This window comes from Pinus tabuliformis, chromosome 9, assembly GCF_031772625.1.
Source record: "Pinus tabuliformis cultivar Carrire ecotype Pingquan chromosome 9, CPIR1, whole genome shotgun sequence".
In the NCBI taxonomy this organism is placed as follows: domain Eukaryota; kingdom Viridiplantae; phylum Streptophyta; class Pinopsida; order Pinales; family Pinaceae; genus Pinus; species Pinus tabuliformis.
In genome coordinates this window covers 1763800592-1763822428 of record NC_142307.1, presented here as the reverse complement: position 1 = coordinate 1763822428, position 21837 = coordinate 1763800592, and positions in this window count along the sequence as shown.

Below are 21837 nucleotides of genomic sequence, written 5' to 3'. Positions count from 1 at the left end.
AACAAATAAAAATATAAGTAAAGTGGAGGTATGGTAAATGAATAAAACGTCTTTTTATACTTACTCAAAAGGTATGGTAAATAAACAAAAATATAAATAAACTAGACGTATGGTAAATAAATAAAAATATAAATAAACTAGACGTATGGCAAATAAATAAAATTATAAATAAACTAGACGTATGGTAAATAAATAAAACCTTTTTTTATATTTAGTCCATAACCCTCGTTCTATTTATGAAGGCTCAAGAAAGAGGTTTTATTTAAGTGAATCCTATGGGCCAAATACCATATTTGTAAAATAGGTATGGTAAATTAATAAAAATATAAATAAACCAGAGGTACGGTAAACAAATAAAACATTTTTTTATATTTACTCCATAAGTCACCTTATATTTACGAACACTAAAAAAATGCGTTATATTTAGGTGAAACCTATGGGCAAAATACTATGGGACAAAAATCATGGACTAGATTGTTATTAATACCATGCAAAAAACATTATTAACCCTAATATTCGTATTAATAAAAATAAAAATGGCACATGGTATTGACCCATGGTATTCACTTGGAATGTAGCCTATTTAAATGGGGGAATTAAACCAGCATAGATCCATCTTTACTCTGGATCTACTAACCCGCGAGAGGTATCAAATATCGTGATATGCAAGCTAGCATAGAGTGAAAAAATATTTGATCCCTCTTGGGGCTTGGTGGATCAAGAGTAAAAATGGATGTTGTAATTTAATGTATGTTAAACATTTTAGCTTGGTTAAAATAAAAAATAAAATAAAATTCAACTATTAATTTTATTAATTTTTATAAATTACTAATAGTAATTTTTAAGCTCCAGGTTTATGATAACCCATGGTATTGACCCATGGTAATACCATGGTATTCATGTGAGCATAGACTATTTAAAGGGGAAATTCTATCATCTTATATCTATCTTAATTCTGGGTCTACCAAGTGCTCAGAGGGATAAATAGATTTCATCCCCTTAAGAGTGGTAGATGTGGAGTTAAGATGGATATAGGTTGGTTTTTATGATAATGAAGATATTAAATAGACTTAGGAAATTATATTGTAAAAACATCTTAAGGTGAATGGTTAAAGCATAGACATTGGACAAGTATATTTGTATACTTTTGTTTTAAACTGAAACAAATCCAGGGCTAAAAGGAATGGATTGATTGCACTAGTCATCCTTCTATAACTTTCCAACAGATGCTGGAGTAAACAGACTGTAATTTGGGTAATTTTTCTAACTGCAAACAGGAACATACTTGTGTATTGGCAGGGTGGTTACAAGGTCCCTAGAAGTGATGAATTTGAATTTTTCTTGGTTTTATATATAGTATTAGGTTTTTTCTCATGCTTTCTGTGAATGACACGGGTGAATTTTATCCTACACCCACTGGGTTATCGATATGTAATTTCAGTAATTTTGATTTCAATTTTTTTTTTAAGAAATGCAATGATTTCATTTGTGTATTCAATAAACACAATATTCTAATGGAATTCTACATTTGTGGTTTACCTATATAGATTCCATGGAGAAGTGTTAGTGGTATGACATCAATTGTCCTCAAGCAGAGGCTTTAGTTTTACTCTTTTTGGAAGCAAATACTTTCTTCCAACATTTTTGAGTTCCATGAAAAATTTGAAAGTCCTAATAGTATTCAATTATGGGTTCAAGAGAGACATAGTATTCAATTATGGTTTAAAGAGATCCACACTGAATGATCTATCAGCCTATCTTCACTTAGTTTAAGACTATTCACTTGGAGAGCCTACATGTGCCCCCACTTCAAGAGCATAGTAAATTCATGTAGAACTTAGAGAAGCTATCTTTAAGCTTTTAGTGAAGAATGTACAAATGTCTGGGTTCAATAACAACCGGTCGAGAATTAAGCTTCCAATGATGCTAGATTTTAACCTGGAGCACTTTTCTGATTTGGAGGAGATGCCCCCTTGTATTTGTGACACATCTTCAGTTGTGAATTGTACTATTACTAACTATCATTTCCTTCGAAAGTTACTTGATCACTTGGGGAACCTCAACTCTTTAAGAATGTTAAGGAAGGAAAGAAAGTACATTATGCTAAGTTCCCTTATGCTTTTCAAGTTTTTCTTGGATATCTACAATGTTTCAGGTAGGAAAGTACATTCTGTTAATGAAAATTTTTCTTGATAGAAAGGCCCAATTTCAAATTCTAATGCTTTCAAAAAACATTGTATAACTGTAATGTTTCTAAAAGGAAAGCATATTTTTTCAATTTAAGTATCATGATCCCATATTCCAACTTATTTTTCAGTAACTCATTAGGCTTTGTAGCTTTGAATAAATCCAGGTCTTTTGATAAGATCCTCTTCCAAATTAGAACGCAGTTTCCTTTTGGCAATAACCACATACAATGTCTTGATTTTGTTATTGAGAAAATAGAGGTTGTGAAACAAGCTTGTGCCATACAAGGACTTGATTCATTGATTATGTATCAATTATGGCTCTTGATGTAACAATCTCTTGATTTTGTTGCTTGAAAATAGAGGTTACGCTTTACTATTTCACAGAATTTCTTACAATCTTTCCATAAGTATTGATTTGTAATCTCAGTCACTGAGGGATGACAGTAATGACAAAGGTAATATTCCATGGTTTGAAGTTACCCTCTTACTAAATATTTAAATATATCACCACAATTTAACTGTTAGTTAAAGGAATTGTATTTGATTTGCAAACAATTCATTGCTTGATTTATAGATTTTTATTTTTTCCCTTTTTTATTTTTTCTCAAATTTGGTATGAGATATCTTCCAATATTTGGGTTCCCTAGTTTCCCCACCATAGCTATGAGGTTCAGATGCTATCATTAAATATTCTCAGAGCGTTACAACTTTTCTAGTAAGTGTACTTTGAAACATTGTTGTTGCTTTTCCATGGTGTTAATGCAAATAAGCACTACAACTAGTTCCATTATTTAGATTAAGTGCCGAAATTTAGGTGGTCTTGTAATGATGGAGTGATTATTTTCCAGCTACTAAGGCCATATGCATTTTTATCTCTTATGTTGTCCTGAGATATTCAAATTCAGAATAACAATTGAGGTCATATTTCCACTGTAGATTGCAGTCAGTTTCTTGAACATAATATATAGTAGATTATATATTACTAATCAACTGTGGATGTGATCCCTCGCAGGAAAGGAAATTCAAAGTGACTTTGATTTCACATTGATTTTTCAAAACATCCACACAGGAAAGGACATTCAAAATGACACTGATTTCACACTGATTTGTCAAAATAGAGGCAAGAGAAAAGGAAACTTTGTATTCAACAATGCTCTTAATTTCATATGTACATGCACAGACATATTAGTAGAAAATATTGAAGGGTTGCCTAAGTAATATTTTCCATTCCACTTCATTCTTTACAGCTTGTAAATAAATAACTCGGAACAATTCATTACACTACTTGTTATTCTTTATTAATCAGTGGTTAAGATTTTGATATTGAACTGGCTAAGATTTTTCCTCCTTCCGTGAAATTGTGTGTTATATAATGCTTCTTTTCCATTCACTATGTATAGCATATAAAATGTGTCTAATGGAGTAGGAATATGGGAAAGTCTTGTGATCCTTAAACTATGTTACAAGGCAAAAACCCAATGGGGCAGGGTAGGTGCATCCCCACAAAGGGGTCACAAATAGCAAAGTTGGTATTGGCTAGTGCCTTGAGCTAGAAAATTTCCTTTACCATTGTATTAACAGTGAATCCGGAGAGGATTCTAATATTATCTTTATAAGATTTATATTAGTTAAGGTTGATGAATAAAATTCATGAGACATGAGCTAGGATGTCCTTGCAAGGTGGTTGTTGATTATTGGAAGCTATGATGGCCATTATGTCAGGCTAGGTGGTCGCACTCCCTTGATTGTGATCAAGATGGAAGACTTCATAGTCTGGATTTATTGTTTAGCAGTGATAATTAGTGGGCTCATTCACAAAAGCTTCTATTTCACTAATCCTTTTTATAGATTTGTCACATTCAATTTCCAAAGGTTTTAGTTACACTATAGAGTTGAGTTCTGAGAGAGTTGTGATTCACAATGTTAAGTATAGTAGCTATGACACTTGAATGAAGACAAGCATAGTAGATGTATCAGACTCTGTTATAAGCTTACCTACATATTATAAGGGACTTGGTTGGCTTTTTTATAATTTTATAAACAAGTTCCATTTCGTGGAAATGTGAAAAAAACAGTGATATTGCCACCATGTGGCTCTTGTCATATATGGTTTTATACTTTTTCAAAAAATTCTCTAAGAGTTCACAATGCTAAGATTCACTAAGACCTTACAAATTTTTATTATTTAGTGAAAGACTCACCAAGATCTTACAAGATTTTATAATTGAGTAAAATATTCGCCATGCCTAGTGAGAGATTCGCCAAAAAATTATATATACATATTATATTATTGATAAAATCACCTTCCATTTTTCTTATATACCATGGAGATTCGCCCATTTATTATACATATAAATTTAGGTGGGGTTCTTAAAATTTTCCCTAGAAATAAAGCCTCTAAAATTGCACAATCCCTCAAGGGTCAGTTCCTGAATGCATGCACTATCAGTGCAACTTAGAAATATCTAAAACAAATAGTACATTGTCCCTGCACTCTATTCTCAATTGGTTCTTTCTCAAAATCGACAATTATGAGTTTCTAATGAGTAAATATTTAGTTAACTAGAGTAGCACTGGTGGAGTTCATTAGTGACACCACTGGCTATAACCAACTATTAGTTATCTCAATCAATTTGAGAACTAATTTAACTTAACTAACTCATGAAACTGAATCTTCTATTTTAAAACTCACAATTAACTCACACTGAACTCCTACAAAGTAGGGAGAACATACACATGATGAAAGAAAGACTTCCAACTCGAATTTCCTAAGTTAAGTAAGTTTATAAACTTAATTAACTAATTTTAAGTTGCTATGAGAATAGAATTCGAATTTAATTGACAATTTAACTCAAGGAAAAATTAAACTAGCATTTCTTGTTGCCATTTCTCAACACTCCCTCTAAACAAGAAAGGGATTATCAACTACCTCGACCCTATCTCTGTGAAACTTGAATTTACATCTTGATAATGCCCTTGTCAAGATGTCAACATCTTTCTCCTCTATGGGAATGTAATCTAACAACATGATCCAACTCAAACCACAATCTCTGAGATGATGATACCATATATCAATATGCTTGGACCGATCATGAAAAACTGGATTTTCATAGAGCTTGATACAACTATGATTATTAGAGTAAATCGTTGTCAGATCCATCTCCTGACCAAACAAACCAACCAAGATCTTCCTCATCTAGATAGCCTCACATGTTTCCTGACTTGCAACCATGTACTCTGCCTCTGTTAAACTGAGTGCAACCGATATTTGTTCCCTGTTGTACCAAGAAATTGTCGTTGACCCAATACTAAAGATCCCTCCTGATGTTCTCTTCCTGTCAGATGGACTCCCTGCCCAATCTGCATCAGTGAATCCTTCACTCCCTCTGTTCGTTTGTACCATAACCCAAACTGAGTAGTGCCTCTGAGGTATATTAATACATGCTTTTCCGCCTTCCAATACAGCTTGGTAGGTCTAACCATCGCTTAACTAAGCTAGTTAACTGCATAGCACATATCTGGTCATGTATTCACCAAGTACATGAGTGAACCCACAAGCTGCTTGTAAATAATATCTTCTACTACTCCCCCTGAAGTAGCATCCTCCTTCCTCCAGTTACCAGCTAGAGGAGTCTCCATGGGTTTACTACTCTCCATGAAAAATCTCTTGAGTATCTCGTTGGCATACTTTCCCTGAGATGAAAACAACTCCCCATCCCCCTCCATACCTCCATGCCAAGAAATTAATGAATAAGCCCCATGTCCTTCATCTCAAACTCTCTTTCAAGGTCCTCCTTGCAAGATTTGATGAGATTCTCATCGCCTATCAGTATAATATCATCTACATAAAGTACAATGATCAACAGCTTACCTTCCACCACTATGTTATACAAGTTCGCATCTACTTCACTCTTTGTGAAGACCAACCCAGTGAAGTAGTTATCTATCCTAGTGTACCAAGCACGAGGTGCTTGCTTCAGCCCATACAAAGCTCTCTTGAGTCAACACACATGCCACTCAAGGTCCAAGGTTTCAAAACCTTCTGGCTACTCTATGTACACCTCTTCCTCAATCATGCCATTGAGGAAGGCAGTCTTCACAATCATATGATGGATCTTCCAACCTATCTGTGATGATAGTGCCAAAATAGATATGATTGATGAGTACCTTGCAACAGGAGCAACAGTCTCATCATAGTCAATCCCCTCTAGCCGTGAAAAGCCACGGGCCACAAATTTGGCCTTATGCTTCTCCACACTAACATCTGCAGCTTGATTTACCTTGTAAAGCCAACAGGAGCTCACAACTGACTTGTCCTCCAGTCTCGGGACCATATCCCAAACATTGTTTTGAACTATGGAGTCATACTCCTCCACCATCACATCAACCCAAACTGGTTGCTGCACTGCTTCCTGAAAGGAAGATGGCTCTGTCTCAACACATGCACCCATAAGTTCCATGTATCCAATGTACTTCTATGGTGACCTCCTCTATCTGCGCTGAGAAGATGGTGCTCCCACATTCTCCCGTGCATCATACAACAATCTGTCAGCCTCTCTAGTATGCTTTCTTCCCTCTCTGGAAGACTTTTCTTGAGTGGATGTCTCCACTCTCTGAACCTCTACATGTGGTTGATCCACATCAATCTAAGGCCCCTTAACCTTAGGAGCTAAAAATCTCCTCATCTACATGTAGCTCAAGCTCCCTCTCAAAGGATACTCGCATGGCCTTCTCCTCATCGAACCTGATATCCCTGCGAACCACTATCATCCGATTGGTCGTCATGTACACCTGATAGTTGTGGGGGTATCAGTGCACCCCGCAAAGATCCCAACCTCTATTGTTGGCTCAAGATTCTTCCATGCACATTTGGTCGCATGGAAATAAACCAATGACCCAAAAATCCTGAAGTGACCAACATCTGGCCTCTTACATGAATAAGCCTCCTCTAGTGTCTTCATCGCAAGTATCCGATGTGGGCTACGATTCTAGACATAAACTGTTGTATTGCATGCCTCAACCCACAAGTGTAGTGGTAGGTCTGGATCATGCAACATCGCCCTTCCTGCCCCTACTTTGCTCCTATTCTTCCTCTTGGCAACCCCATTCTATTGAGGGTTATGGGGTGCCGTCAACTCTTGTTTAATCCCTTCCGCTGCACAAAAGTTCTTAAAACCATTGGAGACATACTCACCATCGTTATCAATTCATAGAGATTTAACCTTATTTTCATACTCTTTCTCTACCAATGCTTTGAACTCACAAAACTTTGTGAAAGTTTGATCCTTTTTCTGCATAAAAAATGCCTAGCATTTACGAGAATAGTCATCAACAAATATAACATAATACTTGTGTTTGGCTGTGGAGGCTGTCTAGAATGGTACACACACATCTGAATGGAATCTCTCCATAATAGACTCTGCTCGATTGTCTCTGTCTCCAAAGGAAGACTTGGTGTATTTTCCCAAAGTACAACCCTTGCATATATCAACTTGACCAAGCGTACCTTTCGGAAGACGGTAGTGATTTGTTGTAATATATTCAAAGCCCCATGATGCAAGTGGACCAATCGCCTGTGCCAAAACTCACCGACATCTCAGCTCAACATATTTTCAGCTTTTGAACTCAAAGTAACACAATCCTCTACCTCTATCTTATAGAGATTCTGAACTCAAATCCATATCTTCTTTACTTGACCTGTGGCTATGTGTCGAAGGAACACCTTTCCTTTTGAAAATATAACATCATAACCTCTATCCTCATGCATGAAAACGGATACCAAGTTCTTCATCAGTCCGGGTACATGAACAACATTCTTCAAGGTGAGTGGAGCTGCATGCTCCCTCTGAAAAGTAATAGTTTCCACACCAGTAACACTATACTTACCATCATCACCCATATCGATATGCATCTTGAGATCTTTCTCCTCCAGTGCACTGAATAACCCTTTGTCTCCAGTCATGTGGAAAGATAAGTACCAAACACTTCCCATCATTGAAGACACTAGGTATGCAATGAGGGAAAATTCCAATTCAAATTGGGAGGTCAAAGCCTCACCTATTGCTCCTCCTTATGACTTCTCCTTGGATTTATTCAATGGACAATTTGTAGCAAAGTGTCCCATCTTGTGACAATGAAATAATTTAACTTTCATCATGTTCTTCTTCTTACGTCCATGGTAAGAATCTGATTTGGAATGGGAAATTTTACCTTTCCTCTTCCTTGCCTTAATTTCTAAGGCACAATTATTTTCATCATCAGTCTTTTATGAAGAGCTATCCCTGGTGTTCCTCCTGATCTCATCTTGCATCAAATCTAACCATAGTTGTTCCCAATCTGGCAGCTTCTTCCGACCATTAACAGAGTCCTAATAACTATACCAACTCTTTGGGAGTCCAAGAAGAGCAAGGTTCACAATATCCTCCTCAGCAACTGTGATTCCAACACTTCCAAGTTCATCCCGACATTGAGTTAAGTTGGTCAAGTACTTTGGAATTGTCTTGCCTTTCTCCATATTGAATTTACGAAGTTTATCCAACTTCCTTTGATCACTACTATTCTGGTACAAGTCCATCAATGTTTTCCACATAGCATGAGGGGTTTCCTTTCCATGGAGGCTCAAACTCCCTCAAGTTTTATCCACCTTGCCTTCGCCACACATTTCTTCCACTCGGCCAAGTTCTGTACATCAGTAGTTTTTGGCTTAGGAATTGCTTGTTCAACAAATTCCTTCAAGACATTATCCTCTAGCATAGCCTCCATCCTGTCCCTCCAGGCTATGAAATTTGAATTTCCTTCCAAGGCATACTCAAGCCTCAGGAATGCCATCTGCAGGTCCTAAAGTGTGTATTGAAAATTCGACTTTCACTTGTAACCCAGAAACTCAAAACTTTTAAATCTCCTCTAGTATATTATTCTTATCTCCGACACCATGTAGAAAATCCTGTAGATTCATAAGCTAATGCAATTTTCTAAAGAAAGAGACAAGAATATACTTCTAATCTTTACAGTGGAAGCCCAAAAACATCGAGCAAACAATAATCAATAGAGGAAGAGAAGCAAAGGCACATAACACAATAAATATCTAAGGAAAACCACAGCTCAAAAACCCCACTATCTGTTTTGTATTAATCCGGAAAATCAAGATGAAATTACAATGCTTGTTCTCCCTAGAACAATCCCAATACTCAGCAAATTCAATCTCCAACTCATAAGAAAGCTCAAGGACAAGGCTTAGCCTCTTCACAAGCTCCCCAAGTATCTATTCCAATGCGTAATTCCTATGGAGGATAACTTGTATTTAAAGGAAAATAAAGCCTCTAAAAACTGCGCAATCCCTCAAGGGTCAGTTCCTGAATGCATGCACTATCAGTGCAACTTAGAAAAATCTAAAACAAATAGTACATTGTCCCTGCACTCTAGTCTCAACTGGGTCTTTCTCAGAATCGACATGCATGAGTTTCTGATAAGTAAATATTCAATTAACTAGAGTAGCATTGGTGGAGTTCATTAGTGACACCACTAACTGTTAACTCACTATTAGTTCTCTCAATTAGCTTGAGAAGTAATTTAACTGAACTAACTCATGAAACTGAGTCTTTTATTTTACAACTCACAATTAACTCACACTGGACTCCTACAAAGTAGGGAGAACATACACATGATGACAGAAAGACTTCCAACTCGAATTTCCTAAGTTAAGTAAGTTTAATAAACTTAATTAACTAATTTTAAGTTGCTATGAGAATATAATTCGAATTTAATTCACAGTTTAATTCAATGACAAATTAAACTGGAATTTCTTGTTTCGGTTTCTTAACAGAAAACCAATCAAAGAAACACAAAAGAATATTCAAATCTAAATGGAACACAAGATTTCCATGGGCTTATGTTGTCAAATATTGTAATGGTAATGAAAGGATAAAATGTTCTTGGTGTGTTACATTTAAAAGAGACACTCCATTTTCAAAAGAGAGAAGTACCACTCTTCAAGTTAGTGGCCATGCATAATCAAAAGCTTATAAATTATATTTACAACTTTTGGAGGGAGAAAGCGAACGAAGTAATATTCGAACCACTAAACATGTTGAACTAATGATAGATGTTGAGAATGAGAGAATTATATTAATGATTGAATACATGTATTTTGTTGCTATACATGATTTATCTTTAGAAATGTATAAGGAAATATGTGACTTGAATATGTATATATGCACAATGGCTCTAAGAGATGAGTCTTTTGCATACACAAATACAACATCAGGAAAAAAGTTTCTTCAAGTTACTAAATAGGTGTACTAGAACAAACTAAAATAGGAGATTTTACATAGCCCATTTTACTCAATTTTAGCTGATAAAAGCACTAATCAAACTATGGAACACCATTTGATTATTTATATTACATATTTGGCAAATAAAGGAAGGGGTCAATGTGTAACAAAGTATATATGTTTGCTTAAAATAAAGGATGGAACAACTTAGTATATGTATGATGTAATGAGAACTTTTTCCGTAGAAATGGGTCCATCTTTGATGAAGTTAGTTGGTTTTGACTTGGATGGTGCATCTTCCATGAGGGGTATTCATGAAGGTTTAGCTTCTAAGCTTCGTCGAAATTCTCCTCAATTATTAGATATCGATTTCATAGCTTATAGGGAAACATTAACATTTAATGATGCTTCATCTCATTTTCCAGAGTTTCAATATATTGACAAATTTGCAAACAAAGTTTATTCATGGCTTGGGAAATCAACTAAAATACATGGAAAACTAAAAGAAATAATGGAATCATTTCAAATCACTAAGTTACAGGTCTTACAAATTCATCAAAGTAGGTAGCTCTCTAAAGGCAAGGTCATGGAAATTCTTGTTAAACTCATGTCTTCTTTGTTAAAGGATTAGGAGTTAAAGGAGAAAAGATGTATGAGTTGGCAACAATATTTCAAGTGCAATTTTTCATCCATATACTTGTAGATGTGTTCATTGAATTAAATTAGTTAAATAAAAAGTTCCAAGAGGATAATGTTGATATTACATCTATTGGCACTACTTTATATGTTTCAATTGGCATGCTTTGCAAACGATATTTGGGAAACATTTTTGGGGTAGGTGCAATGCACATGTCCTCTGTTTTAGTTAAAGCACAAAGAGGAACCCTTGAATTTGTAAATAGCACAGGTATGGTACATTTACATCCATTGAGGTTCAAAAGTTTTCCAAAGATGCAAATATTAGGGACACTAGATGATTGTATTCTTTTGGGAAAATGTTTTGTTGTAAAGGTGATTGAATATTTAGATAGGAGATTCATAGATTTACCTATATTTAATGTTGCTAAAATTTTTCACTCGTCGACATTATTATGAAGAAGTGAATGATAAAGACTATCAAATAAAAAGATGAAATGTTTATGTGAAAAATTTAGTGTTGGGGAATCACTTATTGTGGATACTACTAGATGTTTGGGTGAAATGGATGAATTTATTTGTACTATTTCTAAATCATACCCCAAAAAGCATATGTATGGAGCATGGGATCTATGTGGAGATGAACCTGAATGGTTTGAAGGATTTCCATATTTGATGCAATTATGACAAGTTATTCTCGTTAGCATAGTAGTGTGTGAAAGAGGCTTCTCAAAATTAAGCATGATAAAAAATGATTTGATAGCTCAAGAATTTCTTTGGATACAATATATATTTTAATGTTTATGTCTCTTAGTGCACCTCATGCTCTAAATGCGATAGATTGGAATGTTATATATGAGATATGGAAACAATGAAAACTATAAACCCTTTTCCATTGTGAAAATAGATTTATATTTTCAATGATGTAAGATTTATATTTTCAATGAAGTAAGTCAAAATACTTTTGAAGATCATCAAATGAATAGAAGAAACATATGTTTATCTTTTTTTAATGGAATTTGAGAAAAAAAATTGCTTATTTACAAAGTTCTATTGAGATTCTATAGTGTTTCAAGATTTTAAAAATTTAGGACGCGATTTAATTTTTCCTTTTCTTTATGAAGGGTTTATTTAATATACATTTGTCAATAGAAGTGCAATTTTTTTTTATAACCTTAAAAGAGTTAGATAAATATATGTCATTATCAAAAATTAAGACCAAACTTTCAAAATTGAATGTTGCCCAATGGTCCATAAAGCTTTGGGTCTAGGAAAAGAGAAGGCACAATGTATTCCATCAAGCACAGTGTACTATCTTGGATACGATTTGTGCAATGATCAGATGCAAAGAACTCGTATAACCTAGAGTTGAAGGACTGTCTTGCAACCATTAGCCCCTGCTCAAGGCGATATTCTTAGCCAGTTGAAAATTTGGAACTAGAAAGTGTTGTGCTCCATGGGGTTTGTTTCTCTCATTATCAGTCCCCATCAACCAACTGCTTGTGCTTCAAGACCATCACATTTCCACCCGTTCATGTAGAAAGTCAAGTCTACTCTACACAATGGTTAAGCAATGCTCCATTTTTACCTTCATTTATTTCTATATCGTGCACCCCAAAAAGTAAGGTCATGCATAAAATATTTACTCATAATAGTATGTAAAATACACAGCACCGAGGGGGGGAGATTGAGACGTTAGATAGAACCAGCATTGATAAGATGTCACACTAGATTCAATGTTAGATTATGGCAGGAATACAAAACTAAACTGTCAACTTGAATTTTCCTAGTTAGTAGAATACGATATAAGAGAGCTTTAAACAAATATTTAAAAAAACGTTATTGTTGATTGTGTACTTGTTTTAGTACTTTTAATTGAATTTTCAACAAAACTTTTATTACATTTGGATATATATATTTTATAGAGTATATGATTCAAAAATATATTGACAAAAAAATAAAACATTAAATATATATACATAAAATAAAATTAACTTATATTATATATTTTAATTACGTCGTAAGGCGTTTCCCTCTGGGAAGAACTCCCTTATGTGCCACTGTGTCCTATTTTGGACCATTGATGCATTGTGTTAGACGATTAAAAGATTGTGCCGTTGGATCAGATCATTATAGTTGGAATTCTAATCAGCGCTGGTTGAACTCCCTTCGCAGACAATAGTGATGGCTTCGCTGGAGTTTCGATTTCCTTGGCATCTTCTTTTTTAGTGATGTCCTCCCGCCGCGGCATGCCAGCTACATCGCCGGAGGGCTGTTGTCACCTATGGTCTGTAATTATGATGTACCAGAGATCTGTGATCTAATGCCCAATTCGGTATGGCGCATTCAATCTCTCAATTTATGCAGCGTTTGCCCCGATATTGAGCCAACATCACTAGAATTTCAGGACCTTCTAATTCACTGCGTTGGGTATTTGTTCTAGGTCTGTAACTATTCTTTGTTTTCTCCCGAGGGTTCACGTGAGCGGTTTGATGCTGCCATACCTGAAGCAAAGAATGGAAGGGCATACAAACCCCAGGAAGCGCTGCAAATTAACGTCATCGTGGGACGTCCTTCCATCACAGTTTCAGGTTAGTTTTCTATTTTCGAATATCTTGATCTGTAACCAGTTTTTTTCTAGATCCACTTGTTAGCATTTAGAGCACTAGGTTTCCACTACCCTGGCATTCAAGCTTTCATGAAATATGTTTAAAGGGTTTTGTATCCTTCTGGGAAATGGAGAAACCGGTTTGCGTGTAGGTCCAGCCAACACTGATATTTACTGGGAAAGATTTTGGTATTAGAAGTACGACAGAGAGCTCCACCTCTGGTTCAGACAATAGTCAGTCTACGTCTTCCAATATAAAGCCCAAGGAAGAGGGCTCTCGAACTGGCTCACCACAATGGCAACTACATGTTCGAACTTGGAGAGAATTTGACGCCTCGATGTAAGAACACATCTTTCATCACGGTTTTGCTCGTTTGTGATGGGATTTTCCTTTTGGAGTCTTAGATCTAAAGGAGGGTTATGTTGCTGATATTAAAATGTAGTTTATAAATAGCCTTTTGACCTGATCTACTCTACTAATCTGGCAAAAATATCTTGTTGTTTTGTTGACAAAATACTTAGTAAAATGGGTGAAGTTAGGCATTTAGGACTCCAGATTTCTTGTTATTATTATATCTCAACATAGGTAACAGTATATAATTCGTGATCAAAATAAAAACAACAAAGTCTGGAAATCTTACCCATTTAACTCAGCCACCACTAAAGTTCCTGGGGTGAGTTCGATTCCCAAGCTCATGTACTGTTCTTGGCTTAATGGCTATCTGTAATTTGTAGGAAGAGATTGTAATAAATTGATACAATTATTAAAAATATTGATTTAAAATTTGACTGTCATTTGGCGTATGCATCTATACTGTATACTGCTACTAGTTTTATTTTTTCCATACGGCAATATTCAGTAGGAGCCAAGTAGCCTTGGCCCATGTAATTTCACTTGATTTCCTTCCCACGAGATATCATGGCTTATGCAAATAGCTTAAGAAATTTCTCTGGCAGGTTGACTAATAATAGTTCTGCAGGTAACTATTTGACTTTACCCAATGAGGTTGCAGGAGCTCCTCAGTCTCTTATGCCTTCCCAAAGTACAAATTCAACACAGAATGCATTTTCGGGAGGGATTGGGACTGGTAACTCTGTTCTCACCTTTGTTGTAGTTTCATTTGGATAAGAAGTTTTATTAGTATACGAGGTGTTCTGGCCCTATAAAGTCAACCAACATCTTGCAGTTGGATATATGGATTCTTGGTACAAGAAATCCAGAACCCATCTCCTCATTTTTTCTCATAGGTTTACCTTGAGAAATGCAAAATCTTGTGCCTGTTAAAGACGTTTTCATTTTTCTTCTACCCTATGTGTGGATTTTACTCAAAATCCATTGACTGACTATCATAACTATGAATTTCCCGGTGTAAGAAGTTCATAACCCATGGGCATTAGGCCTATTTGAATGATTTTCCATCCCATCTTGATTTAGTTGACAATTTTTACTTCCTTGGCTGCGAGTTACCATCATTTACCCATTACCCATCTGGGCCATCTCTAACTACGTTTCGTGGTGTGAGAAGTTCATAACAACCTATTGGCATTAAGACTTCTTGAATGATATATTATCCCATTTGCATTTAGACAACTGTTTCACTTCCTTGCCAGGCGAGTTACCATCATCTATTCATGATCATACTCAATAAACCCAATTTTATAGACATGATGGATTGGAGGATTTTGAATTTTTGTAATAATCCAAATATTTTACTGCCTCCTTTATGGGATTTGAGTATGGAATCACAAGAAATATGAACTATACTATTTTTTGAGTGCTTTGTTCATGGGTTTTTACCATTGATTTAGACCTAGAAATTGAGCAGACAATTCCACTAAAATTTGCTGCCTTGTTTTTGGGTTTATTACTGGGAATATGAAATCCACTCACGACATTTCCATCTTTCTGTACCATTAAAAATTGAAGAGCCTGTTTGTTTGTTTTTTTTTTTTGGCTTCTTTATTTTTATGTTTTTACTGTGAAACTCCCCTACTAATCTACTCTATCGTAGGCCTTTTGTCTGATCCACTTAGACACCCCTTGTATTTAAGAGTGCTGAAGGTAGTTAAGGTTTAATACATGTGGTTTTTTGTTGCAGATGTCAGTGATTCTCTTCTTTATGAAGAGATATGGCATGCATAAGGTTTAATACATGTGCTTTTTTGTTGCAGATGTCAGTGAATCTCTTCTTTATGAAGAGATATGGCATGCATGTGCTGGTCCACTTGTTACTTTACCTCGTATTGGGGAGAGAGCTTTTCACTTTCCTCAAGGCCACATAGAGCAGGTATGGTGAAATTAATGGAAATGTTGATATGTGTTTCAGGGAAACAACTCAAATTGCATAGGGTTTTGAAAATCTATTGCCAATGGATCTTTCAAAATATAAACAATCTAATCATATTTATTGATTGTGTACACCATAATAGGTTATGCATCAACAAACCAAGGGGTTGATAAGCATATGCCACTGTATAATTACGCCGTAAGGCGTTTCCCTCTGGGAAGAACTCCCTTATATGCCACCGTGTCCTATTTTCGACCATTGATCTGATGTGTTAGACGATTAAAAGAGATTGTGCCGTTGGATCAGATCATTATAGTTGGAATTTTAATCAGCGCTGGTTGAACTCCCTGTTTATCTCATGCTGGAGAGATTACCCGCTCGAAACCCTTCGCAGACAGTAGTGATGGCTTCGCTGGAGTTTCGATTTCCTTGGCATCTTCTGAATTTTCTATAGTTATCTGTAGACAAATTTCCTGGCTGCCTGCTCAGTTTGAAAATCCCAATTCAGTGCGGATAGACCGCTTCAATTTTCTGTCCGAGTGCAAAGATCTGCGGGCCCTGAGCGGAATTTTGGATTCCCTCAAATCTGAGGGTTTTGTTTTGCCATTCAGTACCCGCAAACAACTTTTCTCTCAGCTGCTTTGCCGAGCCCTTAACGCCAATTCCGTTGTCGAGGCCCAGAGTTTGGTGGATTACGCCAAATGCATTGTAGATTTCAGTTTTCATGCCCTCAGGGAAGAAATGTTCGAATTAGGGTTTGGCAAATCCTCCAATGAGAAGATGATTTATGCTGTGGAGGAGAAGATTGCAGCTCCATTTTCGACCAAGATCGTCTTTTAGAGGTATTTAATTTACCTCATTTAAGGTTCAGGATTGAATTTTAAAGTTCAGTAGAGATCGACCAGGTTCGTGATTCATATCTTAGAATTTAAACTGCAACGATAGGTTGGGGTTCATGATTTCGGTTTTAAGGATCCATTAACATTGTGTTTAGAGTATAAATGATGTATTTTAAACTGCATATCTGACTTAGGAGTCTAGGGTTTAGACTTGAGAATGCCAACAGCAAACGCCTCTGTTCTAGAGTGCAGGTTTTAGATTTTATAATTTGAAGGTAGCCGAGTGTTAACGTTTAGCATTTATTATTAAAAATGGGGGTTTAGGGTTTAGCGTTTAACGTTTATGTTCAGAAGTTAATGGTTATTTCATTTTGGTGATTTTTAGTATGTGCTGGAGAAATAGGCAAAGGAGGAGGAGGAAGATTTGATGAAGTCTAGACTAGCAATTTATCTTGGAAATGGATTGCAATCTAAAGATTCAGAGACCAGGTTGTTGGCACTTAAATTGGCATGCTCCTGCTGCTTCAATTCTAGACTCATTTTTTACAGGCTTCTACCTATATTTGAGACGACACTATATCATGAGGATTATTCCATCCGTGAATACATGCTGGCATGTCTGATGGATTTGATATTTATCCACCATTCAACTATTCGTTTACAAACTGTCTTCCATTTTATTTCCCCCTTCCTGTATGCTCCAACACCTACCCTTTAGCTTGCGGCTGTTATTGGTTGCGGTAAGTTCTGTTCATCTGTGTCTAGAATACATTTGTTTTGATGCCACATTTTTGTGCCTCTTTCTTCTACATACTTATTTTGTTTTTCTTGGGTTTGATAGCCTAGCTATAGGATCTGTTATGGCATCCTACTTGTTTTTATACTGATGTGCTTTTAAAGTCCGATTTACATGCTTTTATGTTCATTGGTTTCAGATTAATAAAATTATCAAATCTTATCTTTTTCCTCACGTTAGAATTTTTGTGAATTTCATTTAGTTATAATTTTGATGAAATTGATAGTGTTCATAATATTTCCAGGGCGCCTTCTCCTGTATGATTGCTTCCCAGGCGAAACAGAGTGCTTATTGAGTATAATGCTTCAGCGCCATGTTTATAGGCTCCTGGATTACTGTTCCCTGTGAGTATCTCCACTCTTAATTGAGAGCCACGAGAAATTGTTTGTCAACTTTGGATTCCTATCTGAGTGAAATCTGTTATGCATCAACACAAGTGCTAAGAATGAAGAGTAGACTGACAAAATAGTCAGCCTGCAAGCATGGAACAATTTCAACCAGTAGGTTTTTACTATTTCATTCATTTGACAGCTTGAGAATGGGCACCATAATGTAATCGGTAATAGGGCCTTGGAAGGATATTAAAGGTGACAGATGCCACAACCAAGTATACTGATAAAATCCTTGATGTATCTCGGGGCACTGTGTACATTATCTGTATCTTCATATACGTACAAAGGATTGCATTTGCACCATTTTCAAATTGTTTTATATTTTAGACCCGGTGCCATCTGAGAAATGGACCAAGCTGAGTATCATGATGTATATTTTGTATAACTACGACACATTTGGTGTGGGACTGGCTCTCTTTCCCAAGGGTAATAATCAAATTGTAAATCTCTCCTTGCAGAAAGTTTAAAGCCCTGGTTGCCCTTGTGTTGCACACAGATAGGGCACTCCTTAGACAATTTAATTACCTGCACCAACAGAATTCACAGAAATGGCAGCCTGAATCAGTTATATATGTTCTTTCAAAAATATATGGATTTAATAATGCAAATGAGTGCTTGGTTTATCTCACCTTTGGCACACATATGAAACAAAATAAGTGGCTACATGCTAATTGCTTCGGTTCCACAACGACATCTGCACATAGATTTATGGGTAGAAGTTTCAGATTTTGTTGCCTGTTGTTAGAATACAGATAAATCATTGAAATAACAATGTAAAAAAAACAAATATTCTAAGTACCCAGGCATATAGAACAAGTAAGTTCCTTATCGATAGCAGATTTTGATGATGCTTTTGTTAAAACTTTGGAAATAGTGGGCATATTCCCCATTGTTTTCTCTGTAGTATATAATACTGTTTTAATACCATTGGATCCATTAAGATTTGAAAATGGACTCTCTGGAAGGTTATGTCCATAGCTGTTGCAAGGAAAGAAACTCACTGATCATTACCTTTTTATAATAATCACCAAAACAAAACAAAGTAGCTTCTATTCAACTACTTCCAGGAACCCATTATTGACAGCTTGTTTTCTAAGTAAATATTTGTCATGTTCTTTATTTTACAGAACTGCAGACTATGGATGATGGTCTCTACTTTTCTTGATCATCATTGTCCCGCTTAGGCTTATCTTCGTTATTCTCCAGTACCTCAAGCAGGTACCCAAGATGATCGGTTGAAGGAAACTTGTTGAGATCTACATAAGAGGATGAATGAAATTACTTAAATGCAAAGTGACAGTCTCTAGAGAACAGATTGGAAAGTTATCCATATATCAGGAAATTAACAGCTTGACATATCCATCCCCAATAAGATTTTGTATGAATGAGTTAAATTTTACTCTCGATGGAAATACTGAAGCACTTGTGGCCAGTGGAATGTGTGTCCATGGAGGGTAAGATTTTAGTAACCGTTACCAAACTATTGTGAAATGTATTCCAAAATATCTAGTAAGGATTTGTGAGATTGTCTTTTCTAGTGATGGTCACAAATCATGACCACAACAATGCAATTCAGTCAGATATTTGAGGACCAATGTTCACAATCTATGTGAAACGCCATCTGTACAAATAAAAAATAAATGCCCAAAAGGGTTTAAAATGATATATTGAACGATAAATGGACTGCTGCAACGTTTTAATTTTGATGATAAAATGTAAAATATTTTAATTTCAATTACATATATATTATATATCATTTAACTTTTTTATAAATTTTTATGGTTAAAATATTTATTTTATTTTATATATACTTTTTTTGACATTCAAAGATACAATTTAAATTATGAAAATCAACACGTTCTATTTTTCACTCTAAAGAAGTTTGCAGGTGAAAAAATTTGAGATCCTTTTCCAGTGAAAAAAATTGAACTTTCTCGTTAGATCGCGTACTTAAAATGGATCTATACAATTTGATTTTTCTTGACTTAGGTTAGATCCGTACTTAAAATAAATCTATGTTAATTTTACAGATCAGACATATTTTTAATAATATAGTAATATTAAAAAAATTATATCCTCAACTTAATCTAAATCACTACAGCAAATTAACAATCCACTATCGTAAAAAATGTTAACCACATATTTTCAACCCAACCTAACTCAACTCAACTCAAATTTCAACAGGACAAGCAACTTAGGTTCATGGATGGGCGTTCAGATCTCTCAAATGCAACACATTTCGAGGCTAGGTCAGTTACGGTTCTGAAACCATGAGGAAATTTTTCACGTACTAAAACATGCGAATCTCTAATTGACTCCAAGTCATTCTCCTGAAATTTGAGATTGACCTATTTATACAGAGAAAAAATAATAATATCCGTCGGTCCATGGGAGTCAGAATTTAATGGCCATAATAGGTCGATCGGAGTCAAAAATTTTAATAGGAGCATCACTCTGAATTCCCTCCCTTTTATCTCACAAATAAAAAAAGACTTGTAAATAAAGTATTTAAGTGGTAGCAACCAAGTACACTGATGGATGCCACAACCAAGTATACTGATAAAATCCTTGATGTATCTCGGGGCACTCCTCAGACAATTTAATTACCTGCACCAACAGAATTCACAGAAATGGCAGCCTGAATCAGTTATATATGTTCTTTCAAAAATATATTGATTTAATAATGAAAAGGAGTGCTTGGTTTATCTCACCTTTTGCACACACTTGAAACAAAATAAGTGGCTACACGCTAATTGCTTCGGCTCCACAACGGCATCTGCACATAGATTTATGGGTAAAGTTTCAGATTTTGTTGTCTGTTGTTAGAATACAGATAAATCATTGAAATAACAATGTAAAACAAACGATTATTCTAAGTACCCAGGCATATAGAACAAGTAAGTTCCTTATCGATAGCAGATGTTGATGATGCTTGTGTTAAAACTTTGGAAATAGTGGGCATGTTCCCCATTGTTTTCTCTGTAGTATATAATATTGTTTTAATATCATTGGATCCATTAAGATTTGAAAATGGACTCTCTGGAAGGTTATGTCCATAGCTGTTGCAAGGAAAGAAACTCGCTGATCATTACCTTTTTATAATAATCACCAAAACAAAACAAAGTAGCTTCTATTCAACTACTTCCAGGAACCCATTATTGACAACTTGTTTTCTAAGTAAAATCTTTGTCATGTTCTTTATTTTACAGAACTGCAGACTGTGGATGAGGGTCTCTACCTTTCTTGATCATCATGGTCCCGCTTAGGCTCATCTTCGTTATTCTCTAGTACCTCAAGCAGGTACCCAAGATGATCGGTTGAAGGAAACTTGTTGAGATCTGCATAAGAGGATGAATGAAATTACTTAAATGCAAAGTGACAGTCTCTAGAGAACATGTCTTGAATAAGTGGGTATCCTAGGTTTACCTTTTGATGCCTTGGATTCTATTTCAAACTGTGGGAATCCATTAGTGAATCTATTCTCGAGGGGGTGAGAAACAATAATAGGTAGTGATGTTGTAGGTACATTTGGGTAAATATCCATTTCTTTCTTTACACCAGCTCTTTCCTTAGGAAAATAAATGTCATTTATAATCAAGCCTTCATAAAACTAGCTGCTATCATATTTCAGGTATCTGGCTCCAGAATATTTCATGTATGGCAAGGTTAATGAGAAGATGGACGTGTATTCCTTTGGAGTAGTTCTTCTAGAGCTAATAACTGGAAGAAAACCAATCAATGACAAGAATCGTAAAGGCCAAGAAAGCTTGGTTATGTGGGTAGGGCTCTAGTGTCCTTGCTTGTTTTGTATTTGATAAT